At 42.2% G+C, this 17,185-nt stretch overlaps 2 long non-coding RNA genes across 2 annotated transcripts; both read right to left on the bottom strand.

The window, feature by feature from the left end:
• Positions 1-3,135: 3,135 nt before the first annotated feature.
• Positions 3,136-6,991, bottom strand: LOC119336316. The gene is made up of 3 exons (XR_005162359.1): positions 6,925-6,991; positions 3,713-3,832; positions 3,136-3,234 (listed from the first exon to the last, which is right to left on the bottom strand). It is a non-coding gene; the product is annotated as an uncharacterized LOC119336316 (long non-coding RNA).
• A 65-nt stretch (positions 6,992-7,056) lies between these two features.
• LOC119336673 lies at positions 7,057-10,673 on the bottom strand. Its single transcript, XR_005162716.1, has 3 exons — positions 10,606-10,673; positions 7,277-7,345; positions 7,057-7,087 (listed from the first exon to the last, which is right to left on the bottom strand). It is a non-coding gene; the product is annotated as an uncharacterized LOC119336673 (long non-coding RNA).
• Positions 10,674-17,185: the final 6,512 nt, after the last annotated feature.

Raw genomic sequence — 17,185 nt, 5'->3', positions numbered from 1 at the left:
GATATTAAACATGCATTTAAAAAATGTTACAAATTTGAAAAATATTCTTGTTTTAGTGATATGTTCAAAAATTGTAAATAATTTTTGCATTGAAAATACATTTTCTAAATTTCTTCTAAATGTTCCCATTTCAAAAAATGTTCACAAATTTGAAAAGTGTTCGCATATTTATAATAGGTTCATGCTTTTAAGAAATGTTTGTGAATTTCAAAAAATGTTCCGTTCAATTTTTTTTTTTTTAATGTATGGAATTTTTTAAAAACTGTTTGTAATTTGGAAAGTTGTTCGCATTGCCAAGTATATTTTGTAGTTCATCATTATGATAATAACTGAATTTATTGGGTTATTATATTTGTTATGGTTGTTTACTATGTGTTGTTACGACCATGTATATGAAAAAAGAAATGGTGGTGCAATGGTGAACCGTTGCGTGCAGATGGTAACCGAACTAATTCTATTACTATATTTTCCATGGATTTTGCTAGCAGGTGGAAGAATAATGGTCAATTAAGCCGAACGGTGGGTGCGACACAGTCGGAGCGTAGAATAAGTGTTTTACGCTCCCGCATAGTTTAGCCCCACAGGTGGTGCGATATATTTTAATTTTTTAGTTGACATTTCCTTTTGGAAAAAAACGCTTGGGCCAGGTTTGCAGCGCGCACTTAAGCCTGCTGATGCGCCCCACAACCGGTTGGGCCTCAGCCTGCTCGGCCCATCACGCACTCGATGTGTTAAAAAATAGATGCGATTAGAGGGATTCGAACCCATGACCTCCTAAAAATTAGGTGAAACAATGCAACAACCAACTAAGATAACTCATTGTTCTGACTACAAGCAGGCCCTACTCTATTTCTATGATGTGAAATGGGTAGTAAAACGGGATTGGGCCTTGGCTGTGGTCCTGCTGGCCCAGCTCCACCAGCGCACACGCATCATCAACATACAAATAAAATAAAATTTGTGGTATTAATGTCTGGATATTTCGTGTTGCATAGTCCCATGTGGCTCCCTTTAACTGGTCCTCACCAATTTATAGACATTCAACACCGTTGTCTGGTGTGAGCTAATGACATGTCAGGTGGAATATACATATGTTTGCTAAATTTTAGGTGCCTTGAATTTCCAAGGCACAAATATTTGCTAAATTTTAGGTGCCTTGAATTTTCAAAGCTAGGAATATACATATGTTTTTTTCGGTCCGCTCAAAGGATCTCGATTCATTAAAAAAATAGTTAACTAATTTGATCCGGCGCCCATGAAGGAATCAACCATATGCAGAAATATCCAGATGTTTGTTCGATTGAGTTTTATTATGGTTTTGTGAAATCTCAGGTTCCTCAAATATTTCAAAGCTAGCAACATAAATATGTTTTTTCGGTCGACTCGAATGATCTCGATTCATTAAAAAATAAAAAGAGAATTGTCCCATTAAGATATGAAAAACCGAATTACAAATGCCACAACGGCACATAGAAAACAACACCAGTCAATCTGGACAGCCACACAAAGATAGATAATTTTATTTTGTTTATCTTTTCTATTTAGTGCTACAGGACTATAATAGATAATTTATTATATTTTTACTAAAAATACACGACTGGTATGTATTTTCCTTAGACTTTGGCATGTGCCTCCTTGGCGCCGGATGACACCGTCTGGATGTTGCACTGTTGGGCGCTTTTGTGGAACCGGTTAATCCTGGTTTAAGCCGACTTATTAGCTGTAATGACTCTATGATAAACCTCAGTGACTGCTTGAGCAAACTAGTAACCATGCACGTGCCACGCACGTGTCCATCATCAAATATAAATGTGAGTATGCTCAGAGGACCTGAAATTTAAAATCCAGATCCTAGTATAATTTATAAAAAAGGTCATAAATATGAGTCTATACACATATTCTAGAATGAGCTTTCGGAGATAAAATTACAATTGAACATAGGAATCATAACATTCCTTTCAAAAAACCGATAAAAACATTCAACAAACCCCATGCCAGGTGTATGTCAAGTGCACCTCACCTAGTTTTATACTCGGCAAAACCCTATGTGAGTACATATCTGCCTTCGAGGGGTGCTCAGCTTAGTATGTTTATTTCTGTAGTACATTTGCCCAAAGAAAAATTACAGCATCACAAACTGCAGGGGTCCTCATAGAGAAAGGTCGGTTTGATATACTGACGAGGCATTTAATATTAATGTGAAAATAAATGAGGTTGACTTGAAATGATAACCTTAAAATAAGGAGGGGCACTTAAGTTTGGTGGCAAATCTAACCTGAATAATCATATGCATGTGCGCAAATGCAGGTACGAACTAATGCACGAAACCGCATATACTCCCTCCGTCCGGAAATACTTGTCATCAAAATGGATAAAATGGAATGTATCTAGATGTGTTTTAGTTATAGATAAATCTCTTTCTATTCATTTTGATGACAAGTATTTTCGGACGGAGGGAGTATTTAATAGATACGCTACTTATTCAATATTCAAGCTCGTACGATATACAAATAACCAAGTCAAAAAATATTGCAGGGCGATCAAATACTGGCAATCAACTACATATCTTCAGATTTTCACTGAAAAAATAGGACAAACAAGCAAGAATACACTGACACAGTATCATCCAAGCAGCTCAAAGCAAGTCTCCAAGCAGCTCAAAGCAAAATCATGCCGGGCAACGACCTCACTATGCATGCCGTTACTGTCGGTGGCGTCATTGTTTACATGCATGACAGAAGCAACTTAGGGCATGTACAATGCATAGCCTTAAGGTGATGCCTCGCATGCCATGTAGGATCGGATATGACGTAAAGTAGGTTTGGATAGGGAAGCGGGATCCTCTCCAGGAGGCGGGTACTTGAAGAGAAAAAGTGTGGTCCAGTGACAAAAGCTGAAAAGGTTGAAGTAAAAAGTAGAGATGCATGTGTACTAAAGTCTTTATTTTCTATTTCTTAATAAGGCCCACTAGTGGTAGCTTGCATTAGGGAGAAAAAATAAATGTAAATGCCTCAAATTACTTTTTGTCATGGGGCATATGTATCCATATGCCACCAATGTACATGCCCTTACGGGGCATGAAGAAGACAATAACTGTTGCACGTGCCTGGTCCCAAGCTAAGCTACGCCCGCCTGAATTAGAATTTGGCGAAGCGCGTTATTGTATCATCACTTATGTCTGAATTAGAGTATATGATAACCGTCTTGCAAACAAAATATTCAGTTTCTCTGTTCCTATAAGAAAAATAGAAAACCAGAAGCCATCAGTGTGTAATGCCATCTATCAACACAAGACCATAAATTTTATTTAACTTTGAATCCAGATTGTCCTATTTATTAGCAAAAAGAGTCTATATCCGGAAAAAGAAATTTTGTATTGGAAAATGGATTTGGAAAACTTCACACCAGAATAATGTAAAGCAGTGTATTTAAATAAACTGCAGAGCGATGGAAATAATAGTAAACTTGATAAAGAAAAAAAATTGATTAACATAGTGCTTGTAAGGTATCACGACATGCAAGGAAAATGCTTACCTAAATATAATACAAAATCCTAAATTAGCTGAGAGCAGGAGACAAACATATTAAGCTCAACTTAACTGGAAGAATCACTATGAATATTTCAATACATAATCTCAAGATTGTTATGCAAAAACATAATAGAGTAGCATTTAAGCATGTGGAAATCATCATACTAATTACAAGAGCATACCCTGCACCTCCTTGATCACCACGTCGAACCTCATGCCTCGGCCATGGCAGCTGGCAGCACCTGCCTGAGGTGTGTCCAAGATGGTTGGGACAATTTTCCAGTCCATGCTGCCAGTCCAAGCTAGAATGCATACACAAATTACTACACATATCTCATATGCTTCTGAAATATTGAGATGACCAAATTATTTAGACCAAGTAGCCCTACTTTGAGATGAGCACCACTTTCCATTATTTAATCATTCAGCTAAAAATTAAATATTTGACTGATATTTAGACCCAGACCCTCCAGAACAAATAGAAAATGAGGCTTGTCAATATCTATCCATCGTTTCTGCATCTCTAAATCAAAATATATTCTGAATCCAAAACCAAGACCATATGCACAACAGGAAAGGGGTTGACATCGTGCTGAACCTGTAACACATAGCAGATAATTTCTGACTTTGTGTCTAGGCTGGATTGTACGTAAGTCATGTACGTATTACATATTCAAAATCATTCGGGTAAACAGGAAGGCTTGCATCGAAAGGAGAATATAAACTGTGATACATGGGAGTGTAAGAATACATTGTTCGAATCTGGGATCTACCACGGAAATGCTCAACAAGCAGCCCTAAATATAGCAATACTTCTCAACAAATGAGATAAACAGAGATAACAATATCAGTTGTAGATTCAGATTTAATTGAACAAAATATATCTTAAGTTTGTCTGCTAATTAGAATAAGAATAAGAAGGGACCATAGCTAGTAATTCAGACGAATTAATTGTAGGGAAGAACTGAGCAAAATTACGGCTTCATAGCAAAACTGGATTTGTAATGTATACTGTGTGTTCCTGTTGATAGTACAAATGTAAGAACAAAGCGCCTCAGTGCAGGAGTGCGGCGAAAGAGCGGACGAGCACGCCTGCTCCCGCTACATGTACCAATGGGACACCGACTCGTCGCTACGTTCATTGAATGCGGTCGTAGCGAGCAAGGAACGATAGCCATCGTGCAACAGTAGTATACGGTGACGGCACCGTGTAATATGACGACAGGATGGCGGTACAGCATGCATGTGTCCATGACATGCATTGCAATAGCGATTCAACGCGTCCATGCCTTCCTTGATGTACAGTCGATTCATTTGAAAAGTATGATGGCGATTGCAAAAGAGGAGGTGGGGCTACAAAACAAACAGAAAATTTTGAAAGATTGGAAAATTCGGAGGGAAGTAACCGAAAAAAAACTCTACAAGTACAATTCGTGAAAAAGGCAAACGAATAAAATCAATGTGCAAATTTATACGTATAATATAAAAAACAGAAAATTTCGCCTGTGGTATTGTGGGCTTTTTCCAAGTTGTATATGACATGATTTTTCTTTTGCCCTAAATATGAGGAGTGGCGCGTAATTTTTTCAAAGTCGGCCCTGGAGGATCTCGGTCCATTAAAAAGGAGAGAGTAGTCCGGTTAATTAATGGAAAACCGAGCGAAAATTGTGACAAACTCGGCCGACCTGGCAACCCACAAAAGAACGCACACACGCTGTCGAGAGAAAAACGTCGTAGAGGTTGCCATCGCTATCACTCCTTCGCGACCTAACGTAGCCCTCACCCAGACAGGCGCCGAGGCATGTGGCGGCCGATGCCAAAAAGTCAGTGTGGCCCACCACCGACCCCATATACTCACATCCGTTTTCGGAGGGCGTCCACGGGAACCGTTAGGTGCTCGTGCCCTCGTCGATGCCGGGCCGGTCGAGGACACCCGAGTCGGAGGCGCGGACCACATTACGTGAGCAACAACGCGCAAGGGAGAGGTTGGCGGCGGGTGACACGTTGGCGAGGGGCCGGGCAATTGCACACATGTCAGTCGATCCGAGGACGCGCTCATTGTATCTGTCCTCCGCCACTCCTTGGTATCGGCGAAGTCAGATGCGCGACGGCTCCGGAGGAAGAACGCCAAAGCGCTCCGGCTCGCCATCGAGCTGTGGGAGTGCGAGGCAATGGCGAAGGCGAGGAGGCACGCTGAGGAGCAGGAGCGCTTGCTCCGCATGCTAGCCCGGGTGCACATGGACCGATCGGACGACGACGAAGACGGATCAAGCTCTGACGACAATGATGACCCTTCGGCGGCCGATGCGTACACCGACGGCCAGAGTAGCACCGCCAAACGGAAGGGCAAAAGGCCGGCAAGGAAGTGATGCGTCTCCATCTTTAATTTCAAGTTTCATGTAATCTAGTTTAAAATTGGCCAGCATCTATGTGAATATATATGTGAACTTTGGCAAATTTTTGGAGATCCATTGGTGATCTTTTGGTAATCGAAATGTGCATTTCTATGTCTGTTTGAGGATTGACGTACTTTTATTTCACGTTGCATGCTTTAGCATGGGTACATACTACCGAATATGAGATACAATGGCGTGGGTTACAACTTACAAGAATTGAGGAGTGTCTGATCAGTGCATGTGGACGCGTCCATGGCATTTGAGAAGCCAGATTTGATGACCGCTCATGTAGATGCTCATAATTCATCAAACATTAAAATTGGTCATTTCGTCATGTCTCATGTTCATAGTTTATTTAAAAGTTGAACTCATTCTAGCTGCCGCCCCCACAACCGCGATGCAAAAAACAAATTTGATTCGCGTCTGGCCAGTCATAAATGGATTTTGTAGAAATCAACGCTTTGTAAGGATCAAGGTTTTTGATTTCTGGTCAGAAAAAGCAAAGAGGTTTGGGAAAAACATTACTCGAATGCATTGGGTTTCATGCATAACATACGTCCGGTCTAGCAAGTCATTTGGAAGATCCCGCACTTGTGTGTGCGATGCTAATAAAAAGTACTGTACATGCTTTTGTTCCGCAGATCTAAATGTGATCAGAACTAACGATCAGCCAAACCCTATTACTCCCTCCATTCCGAATTACTTGTCATACGTATGGATATATCTAGATGTATTTTAGTTCTAGATACATCCATTTGTACGACGAATAATTTAGAACGGAGGGAGTACATATCACAGAACCAAGACGGCGTCACTAGCTCTGCGACGGCCGTCGGTACGCACCGTCTCTTCCGTGCACAGTATGCATTAAATAAACCACCGTACACGCACTCAAAAACTGCATGCGTCCAACATCCCGAGGTGAAGCAACGTCTCACGATTCAGTGAGTAGGCGAGCCCGTCCACGCCCATGAATTTTCCCTCAGTGCAGCACGTACAGGAAGATAAAAAGGTAAGCTGTGCTAGTGCCCATACTCTGCTTCTCTACCTCTGCCCATAAGGTGTTCGCTGAATTGTTTGCTCCGATTCAGTCAATCAGTCGAGTCGTGAACCTGTCCACCCTGTTCGCTAGACAGAGATAGACTCGAGCCCGCTGTCGGCCTGTCACAGAAGAATTGAAATGATTAAAGAACTTCAACAGGAATAATACTCCATTTGGAAACTAATAAAAGCCGTTTTAGGTCAGTATTTCGTGACTTACAACTTCTTATATTAGTTTAGCGCATTAGTAGCGAAGCAATTCTCTGAAAAAAATCAGCAAATTAGAAGTTATGAGGTTTCATTATGTACCTCCAAACAAATTCTCTAAAACATCTTTCCAGCTAGCTATTAGTAGTTCTCTCGGGACTTGATGGACATCTTTGTCAGAAGAGCACAACCGCAGATGAATCAATTTTACACAACGGAGGGAGGAAAAAATTATGTTGAATAGCAAAGAACATGTAAATTCACTTGAAAATAGGTCACCTTTCTAAATCATTGCAAGGTATCACTGTATGTAAACCAAATTAAGTGCTCTAAATTCTAAATCTGTAAAAGATAATTATATATTATTTATACAACAGGAACCATGTTAGGTTTCACCTCAATTTTGTCTACCAATATGTATTCAACTCTCTACTGAAATACAATAAAATTTAGCATTAATTTTCAATCTAGTTATTCGCATCATGCAGATCAAAATAAGAAAATGTTCGATATCTTCTCCCCTCCAACCTCCCATAATACCCTTTCTTTAATATGAACTTGGTAGCATTGTATCTGTACCTCCCATAGTTCCCTTTTTTATCCTATATACTTAAGAAGTTCACCCCCACTACCTCATTTATCTCAACATGCAAGCTGTCCACATCAGCAACCATGCCATCTAAGCAAAAACTGATTTTATATGCAGCCACATCATCACTAACACAACAGCTGGTGCCCACACAATTCCATCAATAAATCATGGGACTCGGTTTTTCATTACTACGCAAAGATCCAGGTCACCGAAGCGACCCATTGTTTCCACAAGATTATTTTAGTACGCAGCCAACCTAGCCACTGAACCGATCCCTCATTTACTTAGGATTCAGTTTTTAATTGATGCGTTTGGAGTCCTGTCAACGAAGCTATCCACCCTTTCCTATTCGTAACGTAAGATGCATCCCATTTATAACTGGAAGAAGAGCCCAGATGCATCATCTCTCAGTTTCTCACGCATCTCATCTTTGCACGTACGTATTTCTTATCGAGATGCGGCTGTTGAAACCGAGCTCCGGCGCGAGCGACCTCCATGCCAAGATTGGGTTCGATGCAGCGCCACTGCATCGTTCCTGGACGGAACCGCCGCATGCCAATAGTGCTTCGCTGGCTCCCGCATGGGCTTCGCTCGGATGACCACCATCGACCGTCCGCATCTGCTTCACCCGCCCGCCACCCCGCACAGTCATGGTGTCACGAAGAATCTTGCCGCCGCCGCCCATGGTCCAGCCCGATCACTACCTCCTCCTTTTCCTCCGGCCTGGAGCACGGTGAGCCGGTCGGCATGGTTTGCGGTAAGAGAGGAAGATGAACCCTATTTGCAGTTGAGGTCTGTTCCCATGTACTACCAAACTACTTTCCTTTACTCATGCCTCTCCTGTCTTCTCAATACTGCTAGCGCCACCTTAAGCACATGGAATTTTATTGCAGTCTGCAAACTGAACTCCTTCCTATCGTCGGCGTCAGTATTCCCGTGTGCAAGCTAAATGGGTAATGCATGGCTCTTTCCCTTAATCATTTTTCATTTTGGAATCTAAAGGACAATAATTTTATTATTGACATATTGCACTTGATCTTGAACGATCTGCTCTGCTGCACTTATACATATTTGTGCATTGGGTTCTGTTCAGAGAAGTTTGGATCTATACTTTTATGAGCAGTCCACTGCTCGATCTCTCCGTATCTATTATTTGTCGATCTCTCAACAGTTTCTTAATTAAAGAGGGAAGAATGGATGAAGCAGAAGATTACTTAAGTTCAGTAAAGGCATCCAATACTGCCCCCTTGATGGTCAGAATCATTGCCACATGAAAATACTTTTGTCAGTTTGCATGAATTAGTCCGTTCTTTTCATGAATATTCTGCAGAGAGTTCATTATGCTCTGCTATCTGCCCTTGCCTCAAATAAAATCGGCCACTTAATTGAAAGTATTGTCAAAGTAATACCTTCTATGATTATTGGTTAGTTGCTTGCATGTGATTGTGAGTTTTAACTACATGGGAATATGGATCTCAATGCTTACCTATGTATAGGTTCTCATGCTCTTCATATATTATACAATACTATTTTCATTTTCCATGAGTTGTCTCGGACATGTGTTTTGTGTGTTATGTCCTCATGCTGCCTACCAAGGGGTTGCCAAAGTTCAGAAGTAGGCTACGGGTAAGCTCTCCTCAATTATCAGATAATTCTCACTCCTTCATAATAATGGTGTTTATTAATTCCCAATCCATGGACATATGCTTCCTACCCATTCAATTTGTTCATGTACTAGATAAAGGAGTTTGGATTTAATGGGAGAAAGCGATTAATGTTTTGCTGTGAGTACTGGACGCATGGTGAACGATCTCTCAGGCAGTCCTCACACTCATCTTGACATGCAATCTCCATTTTTTTAATTAGATTTGTCGTTTACTCAGATAACTATATTTATGTGGAATTGTACACTTTGTCATATTTTGTTTGCTAAGAAGCCTATTTTTTATGGTTGGTGCATATACAAAGGGCCTTAAGCTAATTCCTTGCTTTTCCAAAGGATTATTTCTATGCTAAAGTATAGATTATGAGTACACCCTCCTCAGTTACATTTCTGACGAGTTCATTTTTTTTAAGTCTGCAGGAAAGAATTTGCAGTAGAGCCACAAGAGGAAGCCATAACAGAATAGAGTTTTTCCAGCAGGAAAGTTGTAATCACTCACATCACCATTTAATTTATTATCTCTGACAATCATGTGAACTATAGGGATAAATGAAAACTTAAACATACATGATTGATGTGTTTACTTCACCTTATTACGATTGATGTTGTCTGGTATGCCCTCCGTGCAAGAAAAGTTGATATATACTCTGTGCATGTCACATTGTTGTTGTTGAAATTGTCTGTGCCAATTTAGCCTTATATTCCATTTTCTAAAACAAGAACCTTAATGTCAGCGAAGAATACCACATCAATGTGTGGTGCACCATCATATTCTATATAACTAAATAGATTATTCCAGTATAATATATTTCTCTCCACATGTACACATGTAGCCTTAACAATTAAATAGTAAAATAAATTGTATGTATTTTTAGTTTTATTTCTCTACCAATGAAATATTCATGTTATACAAAAATCAAATTTCATCAAAATATATTGTAACCAATTCCCGCAGCAACGCGCCGGGTATTAGCTAGTATATATAATTAGCATCTGGACTATGCAATCAACAAGTGGTCACTAACTCACATATGTTGTGCAGATTTCTCTATTCGTGTATGACACATCAGGTCCGGTAGAGTTTAAAACGCTGACAACTAATCCAATTAACACAAAGAATAAAACTAAATCTAGATTAATTTCTAAAGTCAAAAGGATAAGAGTAAGAGAGCATACAAATGATGTATGTTGCTTCCGCCTACTGCGGCACTGCAGCCTGCCTCCACACCTTGGTCCGTGGATTCCTGGAGCCGTGCGTCTGCACCAGCCTTGTGAGCAATGAACGTGCGCTGCTCTGGCAGAACTTGACGGATCGATTGCTAGCCTGCAGCAAATTAGCTTCACCCTGACGCACAGCGACTTGTATTACCTGATACACATGCAGACTTAGCTCCTACTTAGCAGTAAACAAAATTATTTACCCATATGCCTGTGCATCAGGGAGTCACCAAGTAGCTCCTGCCCGGGCTGGCAGTGTGCGGTACCATCCTAAAAAACACAGACCGGTAGATCGATCTCACTCATATCCTTGTAGCCGATCTGCACGGTCTTCTCCTGCAAGGCGCCCAGATCCGCCACCGCGAAGGTGTTCAGTAGCGTGATGCTGGAGATGCGGACATGAGCAACACCGTGAGGCTATCAAATCACCATGTACGCCACGACGACCCGCATTAATCAGGTGATTGGCCTTGCCAAACTCCGCCGCAGCCGCAGCCGGCGAGCGTGAAGCAGGAGTGAATACATGGGCGGTTCGTCTGCATCTCGCTGTACATGAACGCGATGCGCGGCGTGTTGGAGGGAGCAGAGGGGTGAACGTTGTGAAGGACGGCGACGTTGGATGGAGGGGAGGCGGCGTTGGTGAGCTGCACACTAGTAGAAAAAGGACCTAATATGAGACACATTAGTGTTGGTTTGGTTTTAAGCTGGCACTAATGTGTCCATTAGTGCCGGTTTCAACGGCTAGCCGGCCGTTCTCATTAGTACCGGTTCGTGGCGAACCTATAGTACCGGTTCGTGCCACGAACCAGTACTAAAGAGGGTGATGGTAGGGTGTTGTCAGTCTGGGGCCCGTCCAGCACCTTTAGTACCGGTTCGTGGCACGAATCGGTACTAAAGGTTGACGTACATAAACCCTTCGTCCCCCCGAACCACTCTATTCTTTCCCTTTCCCCCCACTTTCTCTGTTCTTCCTCCTCTTTCCTCGAGCTCCTCACAAATTTTGCCCAACATTTGTCAAGATTTGAAGGCCCCCATCCATTCAAATGATCACAAAGGTTAGCAACTTTGTCCTTTCAAATCTCATTGCTAGATTAGCTCTTGCAATGCTTTGTATAGTGATTAATTTGGGAGGAATAATTATATTTGCTAGTATTTGATTTATATGCAATTTGAGGTCAAAAATAACACTTAGTTTGCATATGTAGGTGTGGTTTACTTAGTGCCTTCTAAATCTCCGTCGTAACCACCGTCGATCGCCCGCACCGTCCCGTCGCCGGCACCACCTTCTGGTGAGGCTCTTGTTCATGAATGTTTTACATTACCAAATTGATGTTTATGTGATTTGGATATATAGTTACTCGTATAATTATCTTACCCGTACGTTGTTTGTTATACATAGTGCCATGGTTTTGATATCCGTCCCCGTCGGCCCTCGTCCTTGTTATGATTTGGATGTGGTATATTCTTTTTTAAAACTAGTTGTTGCATTTTGTGTTTATGACAAATTATGCCCATCAAGTTGACATAGATATTTTTATCTAGGAGGTATGTGAACCAGAAATTCCAACCGACCCTATTGTCGAGAGGTTAAATTTAGTTGAAAGAGAAAACGAGTATTTGAAAGAAAAATTGAAAAGAATTGAGGGGGAGAAGATGGAATTGGAGTTGCATGTTGCCGATGTCGTCGATGATCACAAGATCAAGATAGAGAAAATGAGGTTGAAGATTAGAAAGATTAGAAAATATGCCATTGATAGTGTGGCTTGGTATTATTATGCTGTTGGATCAATTGTTACCTTAGTTGCGATCTTCATCGCATTTGTTGTTGCATTTAAATTCTTTAGCTAGAGAGTTATTTGTATGTTGCATTTAATTAAGTGTTGTATATGAACTTTATGTATGAACTTGTATTAATTTGGTCTATTTGGTGTTGTGTAATGAAGATGAGCCGACAATGAATGTATGATGACCGATGCTCTCCCGAGTTCATTAATGGCGTGCATACTTTTCTGCGGGCCGCTGAGGCAAACAAGCGTGCGGATGGTTTTATGCCTTGTCCATGTGCTGGCTGTAAGAATGGTCACAGTTACTCTACAGAAAAAATCATTCACGTCCACCTATTTAAGTCCGGTTTCATGCCCCACTATAATGTTTGGATCAAGCACGGAGAAATAGGGGTTATGCTGGAAGACAATGAAGAAGAAGAGGACGACGACGGCTATCCTGGCCATGGGTTCCCTGAATACAATGATACAATAATGGGGGAAGAAGCTGAGCCGGCAATGCGGGAAGAAGCTGAAGAAGAGGCATCAGATGAGCCCGCTGATGATCTAGGTCGGGCCATTGCCGATGCAAAGAGAAACTGCGCAAGTGATCTGGAGAGAACGAAGTTGCAGCGCATGTTAGAGGACCACAAGAAATTGTTGTACCCGAATTGTGAAGCTGGCAAAAAAAAGTTGGACACCACACTTGAATTGCTGCAATGGAAGGCAGAGAATGGTGTATCTGACAAGGGATTTGGAAAGTTGCTGGTAATGATAAAGAATATGCTTCCAAAGGACAACGAATTGCCCGAGAGTACGTATGAAGCAAAGAAGGTTGTCTGCCCTCTAGGGTTAGAGGTGCAAAACATACATGCATGCCCTAATGACTGCATCCTCTACCGCGGTGAGTACGAGGATTTGAACGCTTGCCCGCTATGCGGTGCATTGCGTTATAAGATCAGTCGCGATGACCCTGGTGATGTCGAGGGCGAGCGCCCCAGGAAGAAGATTCCTGCCAAGGTGATGTGGTATGCTCCTATAATACCACGGTTGAAATGTTTGTTCCAAAACAAAGAGCATGTGAAGGCGATGCGGTGGCACGCAGAAGACCGTAAGAAAGACGGAAAGTTGAGAGTACCCGCTGACGGTTCGCAGTGGAGAAAAATCGAGAGAAAGTACTGGGAGGAGTTTGCAGGTGACCTACGGAACGTATGGTTTGGTCTAAGCGCAGATGACATTAATCCTTTTGGGGAGCAGAGCAGCAACCATAGCACGTGGCCTGTGACTCTATGTTTGTATAACCTTCCTCCTTGGTTGTGCATGAAGCGGAAGTTCAGTATGATGCCAGTGCTCATCCAAGACCCTAAGCAACCCGGCAACGACATTGATGTGTACCTAAGGCCATTAGTTGAAGAACTATTACAGCTGTGGAATAGAACAGGTGTACGTGCGTGGGATGAGCACGGACAGGAAGAATTTGACCTAAAGGCGTTGCTGTTCGTGACCATCAATAATTGACCTGCTCTCAGTAACCTTTCAGGACAGACAAACAAGGGATACCGCGAATGCACGCACTGTTTGGATGATACCAACAGTATATATTTGGATAGTTGTAGGAAGAATGTGTACCTGGGACATCGTCGATTTCTTTCGACAAGGCATCCTGTAAGAAAGAAAGGCAAGCATTTCAAAGGTGAGGCAGATCACCGGACGAAGCCTCGCCACCGTACTGGTGCTGATGTACATGATATGGTCAAGGATTTGGAGGTAATCTTTGGAAAGGGTCCTGGCGGAAAACCTGTTCCGAAGGACGCTGACGGACGCGCACCCATGTGGAAGAAGAAATCTATATTTTGGGACCTGTCATATTGGAAAGACCTAGAGGTCCGCTCCGCAATCGATGTGATGCACGTGACGAAGAATCTTTGCGTGACCCCGCTTGGCTTTTTGGGCGTGTATGGGAAGACAAAAGATACACCAGAGGCATGGGAGGACCAGCAACATATGCACGGAAAAGACAGCATACATCATGGTCAGGCCAGCTACGCTCTTACCAAAGAAGAGAAGGAAATCTTCTTCGAATGCCTGCTCAGCATGAAGGTACCGTCTGGCTTCTCGTCGAATATAAAGGGAATAATAAATATGGCAGAGAAAAAGTTCCAAAACCTAAAGTCTCATGACTGCCACGTGATTATGACGCAACTCCTTCCGGTTGCATTGAGGGGGCTTCTACCGGAAAACGTTCGATTAGCCATTGTGAAGCTATGTGCATTCCTCAATGCAATCTCTCAGAAGGTAATCGATCCAGAAATCATACCAAGGTTACAGAATGATTTGGTGCAATGTCTTGTCAGTTTCGAGTTGGTGTTCCCACCATCCTTCTTCAACATTATGACGCACGTCCTAGTTCACCTTTACGAAGAGATTAACATTTTGGGTCCTGTATTTCTACACAATATGTTCCCCTTTGAAAGGTTCATGGAAGTCTTGAAGAAATATGTTCATAACCGTGCTAGGCCAGAAGGAAGCATCTCGAAGGGCCATGAAAATGAGGAGGTCATTGAGTTTTGTATTGACTTCATTCCTGACCTTAAGCAGATTGGTGTTCCTGAATCGCGGCATAAGGGCAGACTAGAAGGAAAAGGCACGCTAGGAGGGGATCAAATAATATGTATGGACGGGCATTCTCTCACTGAAGCACACTACACAATTCTACAGAATTCCGCCTTGGTGGCTCTGTATATGGAGGAACACAAGAATTTTCTACAGTCCAAACACCCGGAGAAGTCTGACGACTGGATTACACGCGAACAAACGAGGACTTTCGCCGGTTGGTTGCAGAAACATGCCCTGAATGATGGCGATATTCAAAATGACCTGTACTCGCTGTCCCAGTTACCATCTTCGAATATAATGACTTTCAAAGGGTACCAGATAAATGGGAATACATTTTACACGATCGCCCAAGATAAGAAGAGCACCAACCAAAACAGTGGTGTCCGCTTTGATGCAACAACCAACACGGGAAAGGAAACATATTATGGTTACATAGAGGACATATGGGAACTTAATTATGGATCAGGTGATTTGAAGGTCCCTTTGTTTCGGTGCAAATGGGTCAATATGACACGAGGCAGGGTAACGGAAGACCCGCAGTACGGAATGACAACAGTGGATCTCAACAATCTTGCGTATGCAGACGAACCATTCGTACTAGCCAATGATGTGGTGCAGGTTTTTTATGTGAAAGACATGTCTACCAGGCCGAAAAAAAGAAAAGATAAGGAAGCGAATGGATCATACGACGAGCCAAAGCGCCACATAGTTCTTTCAGGAAAAAGAAACATCGTGGGAGTGGATGACAAGACAGACATGTCAGAAGATTATGAAAAGTTTGATGAAATTGCTCCATTCACAGTGAATATTGACCCGAGCATCCAGTTAAATGATGAAGATTTTCCATGGCTACGGCGCAAAGGGACAGATGTGAAGAAAAAGTTTCACACCCAAAGATCTGGGATGTGATCGGCTTCACTATCATCACTTTCTTCTGTGTTTCACACCCAGGAGGGAATGTCTGTAATAGTTAGGGTATTTATGTGTTTTGGCATTTGAAACGCGAAGAAATTTTATGTGCAAACAAATTCTTTTCATGCATTTACTGATTTTTTCCAGCTAAATGACCCTGAAATTGAAAACCATTTCAAATGAACTCAGAAAAGGTTGAAAGTTGGCATGGTATCATAATTTCATACAAATAGCATGTGCAAGAAAGTAGAGAGGGTTACCGCAAAAACTGGATGCACTTCGTGTACAAAATGGACAATCTCTTTCGAAGTATCAGGGTTTCCGACGAAAACTGAATTGTTACAAAGGCATTTCATTTTTTAAATAACCTAAGCATTACCAAATTGAATATAACGATAAAACACACTAATATTAAACATAACAAAAAAAAATCACTGAAAAAACTTTTTTCAAAGTTAAGTTATTCACAAACTAGTGATTCACACAAATTTCAAATAATTCAAAATTTAAATTATTCAAATTTGAAAACTACCGGCACTAACAGAAAGTTTGTAATTTTTTATACCTAAAGCAAAAATATTTACAAAGAAACTCTAAATACAGCAAAAACAACTCAAAAATAAATAAAACAAAAAAAATAAAGCAAAATTTTTTTAGAAAATAAAAAAGCCCACCTACTGGGCCAAAGTGGCCTCCATACGACTAGGAACACAATCTTTTGTTGGACTAGGATGCAGGCCCGCAAAGGCCCAGTAGGCCCACTGGGCGAAGAGGACAGGTAGGCCCAGTAGGCCTGACTAGGAGAGGAGCTCGAGAGAGCTACCGCACTGGAGCTTATAAACCAGTGCGGTAGCCTCTTGGCTAGCGAGGTGGGACTAAACTTGCGCACCGCCTGGAGCCAGCGCACCCCCTTTAGTACCGGGTGGTGGCTTCAACCGGTACTAAAGGGGGGGCCTTTAGTACCGGTTAGAGCCACCACCCGGTACTAAAGGGGGTGCGCTTCCCGCCGCTTGGCCTAGCCAAAACAGACCTTTAGTACGGGTTGGTGGCTCCAACCGGTACTAAAGGTCCATCCTATATATACAACACTTGAAAAAAAATCAGTTTCCCTTTGTTCTTTCCTCTGTTTCCTCCCTCCGTCGCGCCGCCCTGCCCCGATCGTCGCCGCCCCTCGTCGCCGACCCCGGCCGTCCCCACCCCTCGTCGCCGCCCCCGTCGACGTCGCCGCCCCGGCCGTCCCCGTCCCC

The sequence above is a fragment of the Triticum dicoccoides genome, chromosome 7B (assembly GCF_002162155.2).
Source record: "Triticum dicoccoides isolate Atlit2015 ecotype Zavitan chromosome 7B, WEW_v2.0, whole genome shotgun sequence".
Lineage (NCBI taxonomy): Eukaryota > Viridiplantae > Streptophyta > Magnoliopsida > Poales > Poaceae > Triticum > Triticum dicoccoides.
Note: the sequence above shows the minus strand (reverse complement) of the source record. Positions and strands in the feature narration are given on the sequence as shown.